At 30.8% G+C, this 16,432-nt stretch overlaps 1 protein-coding gene across 2 annotated transcripts in view; it reads left to right on the top strand.

Moving 5' to 3' along the window:
* Positions 1 to 519: 519 nt before the first annotated feature.
* Positions 520 to 16,432, top strand: part of LOC130441456 (mucin-2-like) — an 89,034-nt gene continuing 73,121 nt past the window's right edge. For both annotated transcript variants that reach the window (XM_056775159.1, XM_056775167.1), the window contains exon 1: positions 520 to 874. The gene's annotated coding sequence lies outside the window, so the exon portion shown is untranslated. The remainder of the gene's footprint in view (positions 875 to 16,432) is intronic.

Genomic DNA, 16,432 nt, shown 5'->3' with positions numbered 1-16,432 from the left:
GGACTTTTACAAAAATCGGTTGCAATCCATGAATTATCATAATTTTAGCATTTTATTTATCAAAAGGAAATAGGATCTGCTTTTTTATTATAATTGATTTCTCTGCATTAAATATAAAAGAAATTATTTTTAATTCATCTGAAACAAACAAAAAATCGTAAACTATTTTCGAGCCAAGAAAGCATTGAACCGCTTTTAGATTTTCTTTGACTCATTAAAAGCAGTCAAGGGACTGTAGAATCCTGTTGACGTTATTAATTTTTTTTTCTCGGCCAAAGTAGCAGTACACGTAATTGTACGGTCTAAGGTCGATACCGATAGTAATCTCAAATCCTGAATAGATATTTCTATGAATTTCCACATATATCCTGTAAATATGACTAAATAAGCTTATAGATATGTAAAATTTCAAAATATTGTATAGTCAATGATTTTCATACTCTTCGTTTATTTAATTATATTTGCAATATTGCATACATAAATTTGCACTCAAGTCGTTCAAGTTGCATTTTCATCGCCACATTAGATACCTAGATCGTACGGTACCAACAACAAGAACCTGTAAGCACTGCCAGCGTAAAATAACCATTGGAGGGGTACCAGTTGTCCAAGTAAGAGAAAGGCCACCGCTTCTGACCGGTGAGAGGGAAACTGATACAATTTTTTTTCTTTGGTCCGTATCATGAAAATTTTGAATTATTTGATTCATTCTGTCGTTTTGTCGCGCGCGGTACTGTATATCTGGGTTTATCTTAATTTGTGACTTGCCTTCTCTTTTAATCGATTCGGAGTGTGTTCAGTGGAGAAACTTATTTTATTTGTGATTATTTCCGACGTTAATTGGAATAGTTATAGGGCTGTCACAAAGGCTATGGTAAATATTATTTTGAGCTTTTATTAATTACGCACAAAAAAATAGTCGAACGAAACTTTTCTAGACTTGGTGTTATTGAAAATTGATAATAATATTAAGAAATTATTTATTTTATAATACAATTTATACGTGGCAATTAAATAGTTCTGAATCTACCTCTATATGAAATTGTTGATATTCCATAATAGTTTCTAGTATTTTTAAGAGTTTTATGGGGAATTAAAATTTCCATTTATTTCATTATATTAACATTTTATCAGCTAAAATTAGGGTAAAATGATTAAAATACACATTATTTTATTTTTATAGGGAAGGAAAATTATCTATTCCATATATTTATACATAGAATTATATCCATGCTACACCTTTAGTAATCATATTTTTTGAAACTTGAACGAGTATTACATGGTTGACTTTTCCACTCATGCATTTCTCTCTCGATATAATAACAACATAATCTCCTAATTATGTATGAATTTTGTACTAAAGAAGTGCTGAAACATCAAGAACGCCAGCTATCTCAAAGAAGCTTTCCAGAAATGCTTTCTTTGAAACTAGGAGAGGCTTGTTACTCTTTGAATTAGGTCAAGTCAAACTTCATGTTAACTTTTCGTTTTTAGTCTGTAGCTACATATTTTTGTGTTTAATTTTAACATTCCTATAATATCTAATTTAATAACTTTTCACAATTTCACACTAGATTGAAGATGAATTTGAATGTTATGTTTTCTTTACACAATGCACAGATGCACCATATCAAATCCTCATCATGAAATGAAATCTTCTGAGGTAAAAGAAATAATCAGGATGGAATATAACATTAGAAAGACACTTATTCACTGGTAAAGTTTTGAAAGAATTAGTTGAATAATGTTATGTACGAGTATATAAAATTTGTAGTTTTCGCAATACTTCGCATTGGCTACTCCCCCAACATTTGGAAAGTAGCTCATATAATCATGATTCTAAATAATAATTAGATAAACGTCTCATCTTGCTTAAGGTTTTTGGAGAAATCTACAGAAAAATCTAAATAGCATTCTAAGAGACAATTCTAGACACAATGGAATAGATATACCAACTAGCCACTAAAAATTGTTAGAGCTACTGCTTAGTAGTGTTCATGGATAAAGTGTGGACCGAAAGATTATACCAGAAACTAAAATTTATCTTACTAAGATATTTTCTATCAGTATAACGCTCACTGATTTCTATACCAGTCTATCTGGAGTCCTTCAAGAAAGTGTTTTAAGATTGATTCTGTACTCAATCTATAAGCTGACCAAACAATAACTAACAAAAAATATTTCAAGGAACGATATTTGCTATTTTATAATGGCGCCGTAAATACCTTTTGAGCGTTCTTTTTCGTCTCCCTCAGTATTTTCCCTTTTAAGCTCACCGATTTTGAACTCCACAGTTGCTCAAAATTCCAGTCTCCTATTCTTAGGTCTCTATCTCTAATAACAAATCCAATGTATGTTTTCCATCCTAGAGTTGTTTGTCTTCTATTTGGAGGCTCCCACTCCAGTATTTATTCATTCACTGCCATATATCTGCATTTCTTAGTTTGTCTAGCTCTTAGGAATTGTTGTTATTAACCATACTTATGCCCCATATAAGGTATAATGATTTTTTGGTTTAGTCAAATGTTGCATAGCAGTCCATGGAGAGCTTTTATGGCTTGTTTTCCTCGTGCTTATTTTGTCTCTGTGTCTTCACACACGTACCATTTTGATGTATGGACAATCGTAAATAATTAAAAGTTAGGTAGCTTTCAATAGTTTCCTTTTCAAAAATTAAATCTGCAGCGTCTTGTCCAGAACATAAATATTCAGTTGTACTCATATTTATTTCAAGTTCCCATAATTTGTATTTCAGCTTTTCGCTCATACACTCGATGTTTTCTGTTTTTCAGTGAAAAAATAACGTGATCATTTGCGAATAGTATTAAATGTAGTACATTCTCTTATACCGGTATCGTATACTAAATTTCTCACATTTCCTCCATCATCTCTGTAGGGCCTCTTCCATACACGTTAAAAATTGTAGTAGTAGCTAGGTCGTATCGTTTTTTAGACCTATTCCTGTACATTGGTTAAGTTACCAATTTTTATTTGCACTTTTATACCTCCACATAATCTTATCGTAGTATTAAATCATTTTTCTTCGAGCTATGCTGTCTCTAAGTCTATAAATGTCATATGTGTTCCAATGTTTTTGACTTTGTTCTTTTCTATGAGCTGTCTCATATTTAGTATACAGACCTGACATGACATACTTTTCAGGAATTATTTCGAACCTTTCCCAATATATGGGTTATTCGTTAAACAATTTAGTTGTATTGACACATTCACTCACAGAGGTCAGTTACTCTGTTTTTATTGCATGTAGCTTGATATTGCAAGGAACAATAGACATCTAGAATAAAAAACTAACCAGTCTATAAGTTTCAATTACGTAAATTTGTTAAGACTGTAAGAATGTTATATGCTCACGCTAGTGCTGTTTAGGAAATAAATTGAAAAGTAACGTTTTTTACAGTCTATGATTTTTGATGCAGTTGACTGATTTGTTCCTTGCCTTTTGATGTAATCTGAAAATTTATTTTGATTAACATAATAATTTAATGAGAATGTGTAATACTTGGAAGAAATATTATGTTTCTCTATAATTACAATGTGTTAATAAGAGGATGGTCCCAGATGTATCTGGCACAACAAAAAGAGCACAACATTTTGGAAAAATATATTTAGTTTTCAACGTTATCTCCTTTTAGGTCCATACACATTTCAATAAGCTCAAAATAGCCATTAACTACCGAAATCACTTTTTTATTGTTGGAAAATGTTTGACCATGCAGCCATTTTTTCAAGTCTAATAAATAGGGTGCATGTGGTAGCAATTACAGCTTTAATTAATTAAATTTGGCACTTGCAATAACGGATATGTGAGCTAATGTATTGTCTTGATAAAACAACACTTTCTTCTGAGACAAATACGGCTGTTTTGTTCAATTATTTCGCTCAAACTTTGCAATAAGTTTGCATAATACTCGCCGTTGATAGTTTTTCCTTTTTCAATAAAGTCAATGAGAACCATCTCATGCGCATCGTAAAGAAACAACACCATAACCTTGCGTGCAGATGGAACGGTATTTGCCTTCTTTGCAGCCGGTTCTACCTTTTTAGTTCATTGTTTTGATTGTGATGGATCCACGTTTCATTCATGGTTATGAAACGGCGCAAAAATTTGGCTTCATTTCAATGAAACATTGCCAAACACCATGAAAACATCTTCACGACTATATCTATTATGTCTGCACTTTCAGTCGACGATCATTTAGTACCGCTTTCTGGATTTTCTACAACATTTTTGGAGTCGTTATCTCATTTGGTCGACCATTGCGATGCTAGTCTTCGCAGGTTGTACGGCGTTTAAACTCTGCTATCCAATATTTGACTAATGATAACGAAGAACAAGTCTCAGCCGGAGTAGAATCTAGTTAAGCTGTTTATATTGGTTGGGCTAAGGCCTTTCAAATAAATCACCAAATACCAATTTTTTCCATATTTACAAATTCACTGAAAACGTCCACTATTGATGGTGTCAAACAAATACTAAACAACGTGGCGTTTTCAAACTTGAAACATATGCTGTATAGATTGTGTACTTTAATAATACAGTCCATAATGCAGAACCATCGTCGTATGTTCCAAACGTGATGTATGTATTTGAGATTTGGCAATACTGTTGTTACCTTATCTGTTTCCATAAAAACAAAAGTTTTGAATTAGGTTTATCTTAACCATATAAACTATCAATTGGTTGTTGTGCAAAAAAATTGAAGACATTTGGTCTAAGAATTATCAGAAGTTCTTTCTATATATTTTTAATTACATCAATGAACCAGATACAAAAAAACATAGCAGCTCTACACAGGTAAAAAGGTTATCATGGAATATTTAATTACTCGTATATTTGGAGCTAGAATTAGAAAGTGTGAGTTAGACACAAAGGGATTATTAGCAAAAGTAGTTATAAAACAATCTCTTGGAATGGTGATATGAATCTTGTTGCTGAAAAATGTAGTGTATAAAAATAATGCTGAGTAAGGATGGTTTTGCAGTAAAATATGCACAATCTATTTAAGTTTTAATTCGAATAAGAGAAAGTAAATTTCTAGTTTTTTTTTTTAGTTTTATAACCTGTTTGTATTGGATTACGTGGTATTTAGATACAGAAATAAACAAATTAAAATGGGCATTTCATATTTAAAACCGTGTTCATCATTCGGTAGTCGAACAGAAAGACTATTAGATGTGTTTAGAAATGCAAACAATATTTAAAATATATTCGTATGTTTTATATCGTTTCTTCCTGTTTAATATGATTAATAAAATATGGTTAACATATCACGTGAAAGTGTAAAATAATTATTGATATTAGAACGAGATATTTGAATAAAAAATATATGAATGAATTTTTTTAATGCTGAATTCGTCAATGAAATTTATTATATCAGTATGATTTGAAATTCTTTATACAACTTCGAATTTCAATATCAATATTAACACGTCAAGCCCCTTGCAATAAGTACTAAATGAATCTGCAAAAATGCTTTTATCTTCTTACGTAATTCAACATTCACATTGTATATTTCAGTATATATCAGACGTAACGGTACATTAATTTCAATACCTTTTAACACAACCCTGTTCAATATATTTTTATTATCTTCCTTATTAACAGTTCATAATTTTAAAAATTATAGAGAAAGTTTATTCCTCGGTAACTCTAAAGTAGGCGTAAAAACGTGGTATACTGTTTCTGTTATTGACATAATATCATATTTTTGATATAATATGTACTCATTCTGAATTATAAGCAATTATAGTTCTTCCAATATCAATTGCAGATTTTGAAAACCCTTGCCGACAATTTTGTTTGATCTACCATAGGCGTGGATATCTCATTTCATAAATTGCATAATTTTATAAATACTTTTAAACATATGTATGTATGTAAGTATTCGTTAAAAGGCAATCGAATCATTATAAATTGGACTGATGCAGTTAATCGTAGTCCTACTTGGAACTTAGAAAAGCATCATCATTTTATCTCGTTTACTTGCTACAACTGAATATTAAATTATAAAACGTAAATAGACGAGTAAAATTTACCTGTCTGTAGAGAAGTTTGGTTTAAACAGGGTACCGGATGTTAACTTCTTGTAACCTATTCGTCTATTAGAACTTCGGTAGTCTTTTATCTGATGCAAATGATCTTGTCGCCATCGAACTATCCTTGACGATTCGGTATTTGCCATCCGTTTATTCAGTTTTTTGTGTTTAAAATCACATGCTGACAAAACTTGACGCAATGTTTCTAAACTGATATAATTGTATTCTGGATAATTACTTCTACTATCGCAACCCTGTTCTCCTTATGTCAGTTTTTCTTTAAATGTTTTTGGGTTCTGTGAATGATCCACAGCAACCCCTTTCGTGACTACTCGATAAATGGAAAATTTATCTATTTTAGTTAATTCAGCAATTCTAATTAGGACTGTCTTTATTCTCACTATACTGTGCAATTTCATTGTCTTCATTCGCCCATGGTCTATTTATATTTATATTTCTATTTATTTAAAGAAATTTATGAATTAAATAAATCTAACAAAGCCACGCCACTGCTTATCGCAGGAATGTTTCAAAGAAATTGCGTACACACACCTTCCGACAGCTTCACTCAATAGACATGCATTTATGTTTACGAATCGATGTTTTCATTGGTGAACATTAGAGATGATGAATCCACGTGGACTCATGGTTTGTTAGATGTTTACCGAATTTTATACTTTGAGTAAACATTATTTCTCATTTCTTTATTTGGTATGAGCTCCATGCGTATTTATGAAATATTGATTGTTCCTCGCATAACTGTCTTCTGCAATTGATATTGGAAGAACTATAACATAAAAATACATTATTCTCAATGTTCACAGTAAAACTTAGCACAGCAAAAATAACTACGCTAGCGAATGGACAGCTACAGAGTCATAACTATAACGAGATCGATCAACCTGATAGAGTTTTTTAGTCATCAATGAACCTTATTTTGTTTCAAGCACATTAATACCGTTTCAGAACTCACGTATAAATAATTTCAAGAATCTTGAAACACTATATGAAAATTGACATTATTTGCCTCAAATCCCAAAACATGTGATATATATTTAATGTTTGAAAGAGTTTAATATTTACGTCAAAATTCAAATCGAATTTGTTTACAAGCAAACTCACAAACAAAAAAAAACTAAGGAAAGTAGAGAAAGTGAAAAATAAAGATTTATTGGAATTATACAAGCCCAGAATAGGGATAATTGATATTTAAACTGAAATAGAGTGTTTACTGTTTACTTGATACTTGATAATAGTCATTAAGCGTGACTACGATCAGCGTAATTCAATCACCGTAATATCAGATCACATGAAACTGACATTACTTATTAATAAAATTGATCTTATAACAAAATTCATATTGTGCAGCTGTTGCAATGTTTAAATAAACGAGACCATCAGTTGGCTTCAATAATTCAACCTGCACTATAAACTTAGTTGTTTAATAATCCCAACTGAGAAAAAAATCTTAGTTAATCCTTAGAAGTTTAGTTGTTCCTATATTCTGGCATTCTAAATATAAAAGTCTTTTTCTGTATTAACTGATTTTTTTCTCTAGACTATTTGATTTGATATGAATAGTATAATGAGTTATTTGGAAACAGCTTCTTTCAAAAGCACTATAATTTCAGTTCATAAGGGTAACTATAAATCCAAAGACTGTAATCCAAGACGTATTGAATTAGTACTGTCCCTTTCAGAAATCATCGGAAGGCTAATGAGAATACGTTTATTGAATTTTCTCCAAAACCAGAATATCACACACACACACACACACACACACCACACGAATACACAGAATGAAAAGATAAATTGTCAACGAATATTTAATAACCCACCAATCAAAAGCGGTGTTTCTTGAAATATATATATATATATATATATATATATATATATATATATATATATATATATATATATATATTATAATCTATCATAATTAAGACATAATTAAGAATATTACCAGTTCAGTTTCAGCAGACTTTCTACTGACAAGACTGTTTCCAACCGAAGCTGTTAAGCCGGTAAAGTTTTTGAATCTTTACGTTCACGACTTACTTCACCGCCTTAATAACTCACTTTTCTTGGTTTGAATCTCTTTTTCGTTATGTTGTACCCCTTATGGGCTAGCCTTTGTAACCTTGATTCTATTTGATTCTATCTTTAACTTACAGAAAAGAGCAATCCGTCATATATTTGTTTGAATATTTAGAAGAATACAAAATTTTCACTCTTCCTGCTTTGTTTATTTTCGAATTAGTATGTATCAATAACAAACATTCATTCATTTAACGATTATACCCTTACACCGTTAAATATGCTGGATCAGAATCTGTAGTTACAAATACTCTCCTCAGATTTAATGAAAAAATTCAATTACCCTCGCTTCAACAAACTGTAATAAGCTAAAAACAGCAATCTCGTACATAAATTTCGAAAATTGAATGAGTCGTTTCTTTTGGAGATACTGTTTCATTCAGTGGTACAACTTCGAAGCGGTTCCACCAAAATTTTATTGATTTTTACATTAATGAAGGAGCAACAATAAAAATTAATATGAACGAACTATGAGAATTTTTATTGCGACACGTAATTATTTGTAATTACTTTAATTTTAACTAAACTCAATTTGTTCGATTTATTTATATATTTAATTTATTCTTGCTCTATTTGTCCATGAAATTATGAAATTTCTAAATTTTTTTGATATCAGGGATCTTCTGTTTCATAATTAGTTTTTTAAAATAATTTTTGAAAGATAGTTATAATTTTATAGAGACCTAAAATCAAGATTTAGAAAGATGAACATATCAAAACGTTTAAAAAATAAGGAATTGAAGAAATTATAAAATTTTCTATAGCAATAAAGCCAATTTTCCTCTTCTCTCAATAAATAATAATTAGAGCTATCTACATTGTCCAGTAAAGCTTTCTAGGATACAGATGTCGGCATATGTTTGAGATTGTTTAACGGATCTGCCCCTCCGTTGGAAAATGTTGCCGTAAATGTATTGATCCATTTTGAACACTTACAGTAACCCTTTTTGAATCCCTTTTGTCATTTCTTTTAATATATCCATTTTGACGCTTTTCTCTTGATGCAAATTTTCTGCTTGACTTATGCCGACCTCTGTTACCATTACTATCTATTGAATGCTTTTGCTTATATCAGAGCCATTCTTGAAATTAACCATATCTTACATGGAAATGTCCCTATCCCATTCAACGAGTCTCTTTCTCTCTATGCGTAAATATGAAGATCAGCCTCTTTTTCAATTTAATGTATATTAATAATAGCATATTCTCCAAGCGTGTTGGATATAAATACTGATATTGTTGGTGATATTTATATTGAGCATACCGTTTACTACTTCTACTCTAATACACTTACAGTATGTTACGCGTTTCCATAATTAAGTTGCAGGAATGATATCGGTTTCCAAATGAAAACCGATTGTGAAATTATAAATAAACTAACATTTTGTATTCATTTTTTGGTATAGAAATGCGCGAAATAAATAATTATCTAATAACATCTAAATATTAATAGCTCATTTTGCAACTAAAAATAATTTATTGAAATAAGATCTTGAGGCTTCTTGATGTTAATAACCTGTTATGTAATTAGACTGAAACATAAAAATAATTAAAAAAAATTATTATTAAAGGAATGATAATAATTATAGATCGTGGGCTGTTATGAAATTAGAATGCAGCATATACGTCATTAATGTATTAAATAGCGTTACACTGTCATAGAACAAAAAGTCTGATAGTTTCTTCTACTTCAATAATATTCCGCTAAAAATTAGACAGAGCTGGATTTCAAGTCGTTTTCAGAATTGTTGAAGAAGAATTATAAGTGAAACTCATATATTTATGACATCTTATTAAACGATGTTTTTTTGCCTTTTAGTTTCTTTATTAGCTTTTCTTGATGATCGAATACTGAAGCTGCTCTATTTTTCTCTAGGCCAATTCATATGCAGCAATGTTAACAAATATCTGTATATAACTGTCTGGTATGTTTTGGCTTCAAAGCTGAATAGTTATTTAAATTCTCCAGAGAATAAAGCTACCGAACTTTATTTTTAATGGTTTGTTGTGCACCTACTGGTTTCGCAGCTCTTGCGTTTGCAACTTCTATGTCAGAGAAGAACTTGTATTTGCGAATGAACCTTTTAAAAAATATATTCTTGGCATTGGAAATCCATAACACTCTCCGTGTAGTCTACTGAATCTTTCTTGTAAATATCTTTAAGAATATTCTTAACTTGCTTTTGTTTGTCTTCTAAGGTGTTGGGATATTTTCTTTATTCTCATGAAAACCAATCATTTTATTTACGCCGCGTAACAGAGATCTGCAGCAACAATGAGAATTCATAAACACTTTTTAGGTTGAGGTCTTATAGGCCACAAAATAACCAAGTTGATAAAAACTTTCTGTTTTGCTGGTCCCATTAAAAAGTAAGAAGAAATATAAAATATTTCAAATTTGATTTATTTGGAGACCAATCAATTTCTCTTGGTAGATATGAAAATCTCCACAATCTCCACGGTCTTGATCAACGATTTCTGAGAATGTAATGATCAGCCATAATTCTTTTTCTTAAAATTATATAAATGCAAAACACTTGCTGTTATTTATTTTCTGGAATAGTTATCAAAACTCTAAAAATTATAAAGTACTTCAAAGTTCTGTATAATTGTTTATTTTCTGAAGACTACCTTTACAAAGCCAATCTTCATTAATTTCGAAATAAGAAGTATTTGAATGCCCAAATGAATATTCACTATTTTCTTAAAAACTAGTTTTCAGTCATTGAAGTCTTAAAATCAGGATGATTTATCAGCAAATATTATTAAATGCTACCTACGAGTATTTATGAATATTTTCAAAAATCCATTAGATTCTACTGAACCGTGAAAAGTGAATATTTCAATTAATAAATTTACAAAACAAGTCAACTAATATATTGGATTATCTTACTTATGTTGAAACAAGATGCAATGAACAAATTTATTGTTATTAAATCAATCACGCTGAAAATCTGTTTATTTCGAGACATTTAATCGAATAACTCACTCTTAGGCAACAGCTAACATTACTTCTGATTACGTTTTGGTATTGAAAGTTAAGTATTAGAGATTTGAACATGATAAAATTGTTAGTAATCTACTCTTAAATCAGAAAATAAATATGATAAGTAGATAGTTCTATCAAATCTTTGATTATTCGAATATAATTCACATCAAATAAATTCTCATTTACTCCATTTGGTTTATACGAGAGCTGCTACTAAAGTTTCGAGATATGGCAACACTGATGTGAATATGTCAAACCTGTCATTACCATCATGAAGTTTGAAATTTTTAATGGTGAACGTACTGAGAACGTGCTGTCACGAGTGCTATTTGAGTTGTTTACAGATACATTTATCTTGATCAAAAAATGGAATTAAATCGCTAAATCGTGAACATTTTCTTAGAAGAACAAACCAACAGCAGTATGCCGATCAAACTTTGACTTTTGGTGATTTCAAGCACCATCTCGAGCCACTATGTTTCGCTAGTTTTCCGAATTCAATCGTGGTCGCACTTCGCTGAGGATGAATTTTGTGAAGGTCGTCCAACATCTGCTGTTGCGCGTAAACTGATACTGCAAGATCGTAATGTGACATACCGTGATATTAAGGTTATTTGAGCATCAGTTTCACTCGCATAATTCAATCTTGTATGTACATTTGGCTGTCAAAAAGATTTGCTTGTGTGGGATACCGGATACTTGACAATCGCTCACGAAATGCTGAAAGATTCAATTGCCGTGCTGAATAGATGTCTATAAGAACGTGACATCTGACAAATTATAGATCTATGCATATGCATCCGAAACTAAACTACAATCGACTGTATGGGTCTTTAAAGATGAGCCATATCCAACAAAAGTTGTTCGAGCACGAAGCGCTTCGAAGCAAATGCTCACCTGTTTTTTCGGAATAAATGGACATGTCGGTTCCATTAAAGCAACGTAGATAGGTCAATTCTGAATGGTACACGAGCATTTGTTTGCGGGAAATTCGGAAAAATCAGGGAAGCTAATTGTAGAAGACGAAACTGAGCTTTTACACATTAGTTCAAACAAAAACGTTTTTGAACCGTCAACATCAAATTTATGGGTCATCCGCCGTACTGTCACCCAATTATTTCTTCTTATTCCCTCAGATCAAAAATAAATAACGAGGTTAACGTTTTCTATACCCGAAGAAGCGGTTGATGCATTCAAATCACATGTTTTGGAGGTACCTCAATCGGAATGGAAAAAATGCTTCGACAATTAGTTCAAATGCATGTAAAAGTGTATTTATCTTAATGGAGAATATTTTAAAAAAAGCTATATCCAATTATAGATATTTGTTTTTATTTGTCTATCTCAAAACTCGAATATCAACCCTTGTACTACACCCAAAATATCTCGAATTTTTATATACAAATTTCCTGAGCTGCATCTGTTCCAACTAGTATGTTTCATACCCGCATACCATATGTATTAATATAAGGTTGAAGTTGCTTTGGCGACTGTTATAGTTTATGATGGAATGTAATAACTTTGAAGACGATGAGCGATTTGAAAGTGGAAGTAAGTTAGTTGAAGACAAGGAACAGTTGCGACCTCCTTCACCTCAAAAAATCAGATATCAATTTGCAAAAGGTGGATAAACTTGTTTGTTTAACTATGGAGTAGTCTCTAGTAGAAAAAACAAGAATTTCTTTATGTTTTGCATCAATCTAACGAACCATTTGTTGATTCTTTGGTTTTTGGTTTCGTTCCTTATTATAATTATTTCGAACTATTTAAATTTATTTATTAAACACAGAAATTTCAGTAAATATATATTTCAGTTTTAAACTACGATTTTTTACATTTATTTATCTGTAAACTTCAAATATAAGTCTAGATCTGTTGAAACAGCTTATAATCATTCATTATTAAAGTAATAAATATTTATGCAGCTAATATTTCAATATCTCATTTGAGTCCTGATCTGGAGTTTGCGGCCGTTAAAATAGAAAGTTATCTGCTTTCAGGGATTTAACTGTAACAAATGTTTGCTATATTGAATAATGTATTGGATTTTATTTATTCATGAATATCATTACTTGATCGTACCTTCTACATTTTTATCCAACTATCTAGTTAAAATGTTCATTTTTAATATACAGTAATAGTGAATGAAGGCCTAGGAATAGTTTATAGGCTGAAGACTCCATTTAAATCAATGGCAGCTCTTAATAAAAAGTTTTAGGTGCAATGTTTCGAACAAAACTTACTATACCTACTAGACATTTTCTTGTCTTTCTTAAATTTCCATTGTTTTATCGGCTTCCGTGTCGAAATAATATTTTGTTGGAATGGTTACCACCCAAAAGAAATATGGACTTCTAAGCACTAATTCGTATTTACTGAGGTCTTTACTATAGTTCACTACGTTGCATTCATTGTCGCAATGTTTCAATTATTTTGTATAGAAAATTCTATGATTAAGATTGAAATAGTAGGGTAATTTAGGATGATACGGTCGTATTTATTTTAAGGTAGAATTTTATGTAACTGTTACAAAAAAAATGAGAATCTGTACTTTATTATTAACCTTTTCTCAATCAAAATGGGTTTAACAAGTTTTCGTGACTATTATCTATCAATTGACATTTTAGTAACTAACTTTTCTTAAACAAATGAAGTGGCCATCTTATCTGACCCATCCGTGTCACAGATGGCCGTAGCAAGTAGTAGAGGATGGCCATATTATTTCTTTATCCTTTTTCCTTTCGCCTTGATTTCATTTCCATTTTCAAATGGAGTACAATTTTCATGCATTCGTAAATACACTGAATCTTCGATTTTTTCAGCAGTTTTTGTAGTAGTTTTCACCACAACTCACACAATCATATTTGTAGTTTTCTCCAGGTAAATCTTCACTATCCAAATCTATTTCACATTCTTCTTCAGAAGTTGATTTTGCTTTCTTTTTACATAAACCAGACTCTGGCAATTTCAATATTTTGTTTCTCCTCTATTTTTTGTTTTCTTCTTTTAATACGTTTGTAGTCACTATTTCTGCTACTTGTTTTGTACGTTTGCTTATTTCTGGAATTATACTTGATTCACAAAGAAATTTAGAAAGAGTTTTGATAGTATCTGTGGGGGGTTCTTGGTTGAGGCGAAGTCACCAATGGTTCTGTGATTTGACTTCAATTAGAAACGTTAGGTCATTTATTTTACTCTTTATAGAAGATTGATATGAAAGCATAATAATAAATAACGAGTTATATGGTTATATTCCAGTAGACCTGAACCCAAAACTCAATTAGAGTTCTATCTAATTCAGCCGAAAATTGTAGTCCAAGAAATATGCCATGCTTATAGTAAATAACGCTTTTATCATATTTGTATGGAGCTAATTGAAACGATTCACAATACAAGCACACAAGCACAGTATGAGCAATTCTATTCGGTAGTTTTATTGGATAGTAAACAATTATCTATTCTTTGTTTTCACTAGAAAACAGATATATGTAGTACATTGTATACGTTCATGTAAGGTAGTAAGACCGAAATTGGATTAGTTTAGTAGAAGTGCCATTTTCAGGAGTTTAAGAAATAGCAGAAGTACTGTGTGAAGTTTATAATCTCAGCAGACCTACAGACTGTTGATAATATTAAAGAATGGCTCCAACTACAAAATATCCGTTGAACAAGAAGTCAAGATGGTAATTATTTAAATAATAAATGTGAGTTATTGAATTATAAATTTTGTTATCACCTTCGATAAAGAAAAGGGCAGCAAATTTCTTAAATGAGGTGGTAATGAGGGGAGAACCAGTAGTGAAATCGATGACAAAAATAAAACTAGACTACAAATTGCAAAACAAAAATAACTACCTATTATTAAGAGCAAGATGCGAAGCTATAAATTCAGCAATAGCTCGAATAAACGAGGACCAAGAATGACTTAGTTATTAGTAGGTTTATAGTTAATATATTATAATCGTAGGTGTGTATTTTTTGTACAAATTGATTAGATAACAGAAATGTATTAATACTACTAATTTCTCACTAAACATTCTTAAACTAGGTAACGTGCTTTAGAACGTGTTCTTTTGAGATAAAGCAATTGACCGCTTTTTAACGAGTATTAAACTCGGACAAGCCTTTAAACTCTTAGAAAAATGAAAGCGCTATCGTGAGACAAATAGAATTTATGAAATGTACAATGCCATATAATGTTTAATCTGATAGATTACTTGCTTTGATATTTCATGAACAAATAATTGGGGATTAGACCCCGTATTAGGGATTTAGGGTGGAAAGAATAAGATTTTGAATAAAACTTAATAAATTATGAACGACGTATCATTGTATTATATCTACAATTTTTTTCTAATTAATCCATTCTGTTGATAAATATAATTAGTGAAATGTTTCATAGTTTCCGTTACAAAGCATGCATAGTAGTCCATTGATAATCCTTCAAAAAAGAAATCGTCGAAACTACTTCTCTTATCGAGTCTTATTTGAAGCCTATTATTAATGGTAATTCCATGTTTGTTCTATATTCATTCCATGAATCTTTTGTCAATACTACTGTGATATACGAGGGCAGTTAGATAAAAGATGATTATTGCATACGCGTTTGTCTCTGCCATCAACTATTCATTTGTATGAAATGGCTTAGTACCCAGGCATTTATTTAAGTTTGGGAATCTTAGGGAGCAAGATCAGATGAATATGACAAAAAAGGAAATAAGTCATAACGCAGTTTGGTTAATTTTTCTGTAACCAATAGCAAAATGGGTATGAGCAAATGTCTTTTCTTCAACAACTGCGATCGCTTGTTCTTACCTTCAGCGTAAAAACGTGTCAGAAATTCAGAATCATATTTGCTAGTTGTTGTTGCCTAAAACACTATGGCTATGAATTTATTGGTTAAAAAACGGTTCTTGCGAGTAAGTTCCTCAAACAAAGTCAATTCTTAAGATTGTATTTTAATTTTTAGGGTATAATGGTATACCCAGGTTTCATCTCACATGCATCATATTTTAATATGTATATGGAAAAACATTTATTCGAATGTGAGCTTATGAGCAATATTTAGCAATCGTGGCATCCACCTTGCGGAAAGCTTTTCCATGTGTAACCTTTCATGCAAAATATTGCATACTTATTAGGTTGAACATTAGCTCCATTAGTTACCTCATGTACTTTTTTTGATGACGGCTGAGTATAAATCAACATCAACTGTATAAATGTTAAATTATCACTCGAAATTATTTGTTTTCCATATTTACTTAATAACAAAAACTATTTCATTCGTAT

This window comes from Diorhabda sublineata, chromosome 1 (assembly GCF_026230105.1).
Source record: "Diorhabda sublineata isolate icDioSubl1.1 chromosome 1, icDioSubl1.1, whole genome shotgun sequence".
NCBI lineage: Eukaryota > Metazoa > Arthropoda > Insecta > Coleoptera > Chrysomelidae > Diorhabda > Diorhabda sublineata.
This window is presented reverse-complemented; position numbering and strand designations above follow the sequence as displayed.